Source organism: Hydractinia symbiolongicarpus, chromosome 15 (assembly GCF_029227915.1).
Source record: "Hydractinia symbiolongicarpus strain clone_291-10 chromosome 15, HSymV2.1, whole genome shotgun sequence".
In the NCBI taxonomy this organism is placed as follows: domain Eukaryota; kingdom Metazoa; phylum Cnidaria; class Hydrozoa; order Anthoathecata; family Hydractiniidae; genus Hydractinia; species Hydractinia symbiolongicarpus.
The window spans coordinates 7,059,588-7,065,659 of record NC_079889.1 but is presented as its reverse complement, the minus strand read 5'-3'; positions in this window follow the sequence as shown (position 1 = coordinate 7,065,659).

Here is a 6,072-nt window from a genome sequence, read left to right as displayed (position 1 = left end):
CTAAATCTAAAAAACGACGGGAGTGAAGACAACAAGATTCATTGCTTCAAAAGTACCCAACCTTGTTCTGCCGGTGCATCAGTTTTGGAAGACCAAACTAAGGTGGTAAATAATACCGATGCTAATGAAATTAACCCATTCGAACCTACCGTTTCTGACATCGAGGATGCGAATGATCCTGGTAATCTTCTAGATGAAGATGAAGAAGAAGATGATTTTTTAACTGTTGTGTAATAGAAATATAACTGAAATTAAATAAACGCCTTCCTCTTTTAAACGCCTCCCTCTAATAAACGCCCCCTCAAAACTCGGAAAATCAAAAGCCCCGGGCGTTTATTTGGAGATTTACGGTATGTTGTTATTCCTCTTTTTTTAGGTATTTATAGCTACCTTAGTAGTCAACTTTTCTTCTTTTTTGAACACGAATTATGATGTAGCAAGCTAGCTACAAAATCTTTCTTGAACTTTTAGGATAGCGTGACTCATGTTAATGCCCATGGAGTATAGTTTTTTTCACATAACCTGCAAACTTTACAAGGGGACTACATGCAATATCACAAGTTGAACAAATTTTGTGGAATTTAAAGTGTGTATGTTAAGTTATTCTTAATTGTTTTGTTTCTGACATCCTGGTAAACTTTTGTCAGGCTACGTGTAAAATGCCAAGTTATTCTTACAGGGTTATTGAAATTACATTAGAAATTTACGTGGGTTTATGACTTTGAGTTAAAAAAAACTTATGAGAGGATGGTATGGTTGTCCGTTTATATTGTTTGTGTTGCAAAATGCTGTTTTTTGAAATTTTGTGTAAACTTTTGTGGAAATAGACTACATGAAATATATACTGAAAGAACAAATTTTTGTAAAATCGGACTTCACTGTAAGCTGTTGTATAAGCTGATGTCTTAAACTATTGTTGGGGAGAACTAACTGTATGTGATGTCATTTTTGCTGGAAGAAAGTTCCATGGTTTCACGTTTTTGTTTTTCTTGAGAATTTTACAATATTTTGTAGGGATAAATGTTTGCTGATGATAAAAAAATTAAATACTTAAAGTTCTGACTGAAACTGTTTTTGTTTTTTATATTTTGTAATCTAAACGTGAGGACTGTATGCACTGAAATCACTGATTTTTTTAAATTTTGATGTGTTTCATAACCTTTTTGTGGAAGATTAATGGGCAATGGCAATATACGACAAGCTGAATGAACTTATTTTTGTTAATTTAGATGTGTTTCTCAAAAACCAATCTGTTTTACATTTTGTGTAAACTTTTGTTTACGAACCGTATACAATGTTTCCAAAATAATAATCTTTGTTGATTCAAGTTTATTCTTTGCTCATTGATTTTTTGACATTTAGGTTTAAAATTGTTGGTAAAGGGCAGTACGGAACTAAAAAGGAAAAATTTTGTGTCCTTAACTGGTTAATTTTTACATTTTGTGTAAATTTTTGTGGGAGAGGATGGTATCTGTTATGCCCCACTTTGTAATAATTGCCCCACTTTGTAATATCTGCCCCACTTTGTAATTATCTTGCCCCACTTTGTAATACCTGCCCCACTTTGTAATAACTTTTGCCCCACTTTGTAATTTCGGAGCCGCCCCACTTTGTAATTCATCGTTGCCCCACTTTGTAATTTTCGGAGCTGCCCCACTTTGTAATAATGTCTTGCCCCACTTTGTAATTATTGGTTTATTTTGCTCATCAATAGCCTTTCAGACGCTCCCATAGAAAAAAGCTTTAGAAGGAGGTTGCACGATATGAATTAAAAACGAAGCACACTGAAAGGGTACTTAAATTGGAAGTTAGTAAAAATGATAAAGTGGATATATGCTTGCAGGTACATTGTACACGTGATAAAGTATATTAAAATATTATAGCTGCAGTTGGATTTTTTTTTGGAAAAAAGAAAACTCAGAAAACAAGTAAAAGTAAAAAAGTAAAAAATGAGTAAAAGTGTTATGTTTTTTTGTATTTGTATTTTCGAAAATTTTATTATCACCAGCTAGTATTCTCTCATGAGTTCTGCAGCGACACGCGCCACCATTATTATCAAGGTGTCAAAACAATGAAATAACTTCTGAATAATAATCATCAAGCTGTTCAAGGTTTGATAAAGTTAGTTGTGTTGTAGCAAGTTATAGAGAGGTTTATGACATATTATCAGCATAAAGATAATTTATTACTTACATCAAATACACTTGGTTTTTGGACTAGACCGGATAGGATAAGATTTTGGACATCGGCATATACTTAATTTAACGGATTTTGATTTTAGGAATAGTTTTTGGACCAGACATGTTTCGCAAATTTCTTATCTTGATTTTGTTATGGAAATTAAGGTTCGTATTGTTAAGTTACATTCATCCAATGCGAGAAAACGAGTATGAGATAATAGCGGAGTGGATAATGAACGATGGACAATCCAAAATCCCTGTGAAAGACAGGACTGCCACTCACAGAAGCGCGTACATCAAGTACTGGAGATTAAAAAATGATCTGAAAATAGATTCGAATGGATTAATTTTTTATCAAGGTAAACGAGTTTTGAAAAAAGTGAATTAAAAAAAGTGGTAGCGAAAACATTCAAAAAAAGTAAATCCGCTGGATATAAGAAACTAAGGAACAGAGCTACGGACGGATATGCGGGAATCAGTGGCAGAAAAATTCTCGGTATAACATCAAATGATGCTGAGTTTAAAAAATTTACTGTGAAATTCAACAACAAAGCAGTTCCTAAACCAGTCACTGCAAATGAGGTAGGTTATATTCATACCGTGATCATTTTAAATTAAATGTAAAGGCATGGGGAAGAAAACCTCGCCTTCTAGTTTTCAACTTCTATGATTTGCCACCAGAAATTATAGAAACGATCTTGATGTAAGTATTGCAATGCAGCGATTACAATTGGCCCTCGCAAATCGTTGCCACATATGCACACTTGCGAAACGTATGTAAATTTTGGAGAATTGTTTGTGATTCCGAAAAATTACGCAAATTTTTGCCAAGAGTTTACGTACCGTATAAAAAGATCCTTCCATAAAAAAAAGCTAGAATAGCATCAAATTCAATCCGGGTGGGCATGCAAAGGATTGTAAAAAGTGCCGGCTCATTCTCTGGAATGGTGATAGAGCGGAAGACCATCCTGAACCATCCGAAATGGAACACGGCATGGCTAAATTTACAACTGCTGGCCTATGGTTGGTATATAATAGAAAACATTGTGTGGAAATCGAAGAAGTGATTTTTAGTCTTTTATTCATTCCAGCTTTTATTTTCGATAGTCTTCGTTTACGTTCTAATGTTTTTTGACAAGTAAATTGCTTCCAATAAATCACACAGGTAGAAATTGTCGTATATTTGTTCACATTTTTTATCTTTCTTTCATTCTATTTAGAAGTAGTGCTTTTTTACCTGAGTTTGATTTGTAGATATACCCGAGGTGACACGTTGCTTGCTGTAAAACAGGTCACGTTGAAATCCTCGAACTGATTAGTCTTCTTGTTATGTTAAGATTGCTACAAGTTTATTTCTTATGTTATGCAAAAAACACATTACCTACTGTTTGTATTATATTTCTGTTATGTTATGGTATAAAAACACTTCAGCTAGTACATTTTTTCACAAAAGGAAAGCCAGTGCATGTAATGTTACAACGCTTGCTAATAAAAATTAAAAGTAATCATTCTACTAACGTGTGACACGCGTTTCATTGCAAATAATAAGACAGAGCATCCAGAACACCGATAACATAACAAAAGATGACGTCATAAAAATTACAAAGTGGGGCAAGACATTATTACAAAGTGGGGCAGCTCCGAAAATTACAAAGTGGGGCAACGATGAATTACAAAGTGGAGCAGCTCCGATTTTTCTAGATTTAAAATTGATGTTTTTGAAACTATGGCTTTTTGATATTTTTGTATAAGCTTTTAAGGGAAAGACAATATTTAAAATGTGTAAAGAACTTATGATTTGTGCTAACTCTTGCAGGCCTCCTTTTGACATTTCAGAATAAAATACTGAGAGTTTTCAACATAATCACTTATAAGATGTACATATTTGAGATACGTTATTTCTGACATTGTTATTATCCGTGTTGTGACTTTCGGTGTTGTAACTGTCGGTGTTCTTACTGTCGGTTTTGTGAGTATTGGTGTTGTGAGTGTCGATGTTGTGAGTGTCGTTGCAACTTTTTATCAACTAGATTTTACACCTTGCAAGCTGTTCAATTTTTATTTTGTGTAAGATTTGTGTGGAGGATTTAATGCGCTTTGACATTTTGTGTAAGATTTTAAAAACATTTTTTTGTGTGTATAAATATGCACTACTGACCTCAGCAAAACATCTAAAGCAACCTATTTTTCATTGGCCTTTTGCCTAAGTGGATTTTTTCACGGGCCTTATCGACTAGTCTTATATAATAATACGGAGTGTTTGTGACGGTCATAGTGGATATCGTCATTTTCCTTTGATGTCGCCGAAATTTTCTTTGAAGTCGCCGAAAAAAAATATGTCTCAAATGTTAAATTTTATGACGTTACGCAGCGTCGTAAATAACACTAGTTTAACGTCAATATCCTATATTAAATTAATGAAGCCATTACAGTGCATTTAAAATTGTGAGGCCAAATAACTTGGAAACGAAGTGGTGACGTCAATGATTTATCACCGCGTGGGTAACTAGGGACCACATGGGACCAATTTGGGTAAGTTTTCCAAACCTGGGTCCCCAAATCCGTTTCGGAATGGTCGAGTTGATCACGTCATCAAAAAACCTTCAAACCCCAATATCTTTGCAATCGTTTATCAAAAGTTTATGATCCTATATATTCTCTTGATCAGCGTTTCAGGATCTATACGATAAAATTTGTAAAAAAAATTTTGGCATTTTGACGGGCCATTGCTGAAGTCAGCAAAATTTTTAAACCCTTATATCTCATTAACAGTTCATCAAAAGCACATGATCATATACATTCTCAAAAAGTCTAAAATAACCAATTTTTACATTGTCCTCCTGCCAAAGTGGATTTCTCCACGAGCCTTATCGACTAGTTAATATTAATACAATAATAACCGATTAGCCCGGGCTGTACCGCAAAATATCGCCCGAGGTCTAAGTGCCGATCGAGCTTGCGAGGTCGGTGCAATGACTGAGGGCGATATTTTCAGTACAGCACGGGGTAATCGGTTATTATTGTATTTGTTAACCGATTACGATGTTCGACACGTACAGAATAATGTGTAAAGTTGAATGCGGAGCTAAAATATAGTTACAACGAATATTGAAGTAATTTTTTTAACTAGCAAGGTAAACAAGAAAAACATGGGCTTCAACGAGCTTGATATTGACTTGGTAACCACAAAGCTAAAGGAACGAATCTGAAAATAAGAGGAGACGTATTTGTTATGATTTCGTCTCCCTGTATTTAGTATTTGTGATAAAACTGGATATCAGCACCGTTTTTTATGGACAATGTAGCTAGTTAACTAGCCATGTTGAAGAAGTACCACACGGAAAGTTGCTGAATCTGGTTATTTTAACTGTTAAACTTGACATTGTTGTTGTGTTTATCCTATGAAAATGTTTTTATCGATAAATGTATTGTAGGAGTTAGATATATAATCATTTCCAATGCTTCTTAAAACTTGTTTTTCGTGCTTGTTTACATTTTAAGCTATCATTTTTCTTGACGACGGGCAATACCGCAAAATATCGGCCCGTCGTCAAGAGCGCTAAGCCAATCAGAATGCCTAAAAAACCCTATTGCCCGCTTGAAAAATCCAGACGGTTAACAATGAATTTATATAACTTCTGTAAAATATTTTTAATAGTAGAAGAAATATAAAACCGTAAATAAACATAAAGACGAAATTTACCAGATAGTAGCCAAACGCAAAAATTAGTTCTGTAAAATCTACTAGATCTTCTCAGAACGGTGTTTATGGACTCCTTAAACGGGGAAATTAATTCCGCAAAAATTTCTTCTAACCGCGCAAAAAAAGGTAATCTTTTTGACATGTTATTCTGTGTTTTCGCATGTGTATTCCGCGGAACATAACTGTATA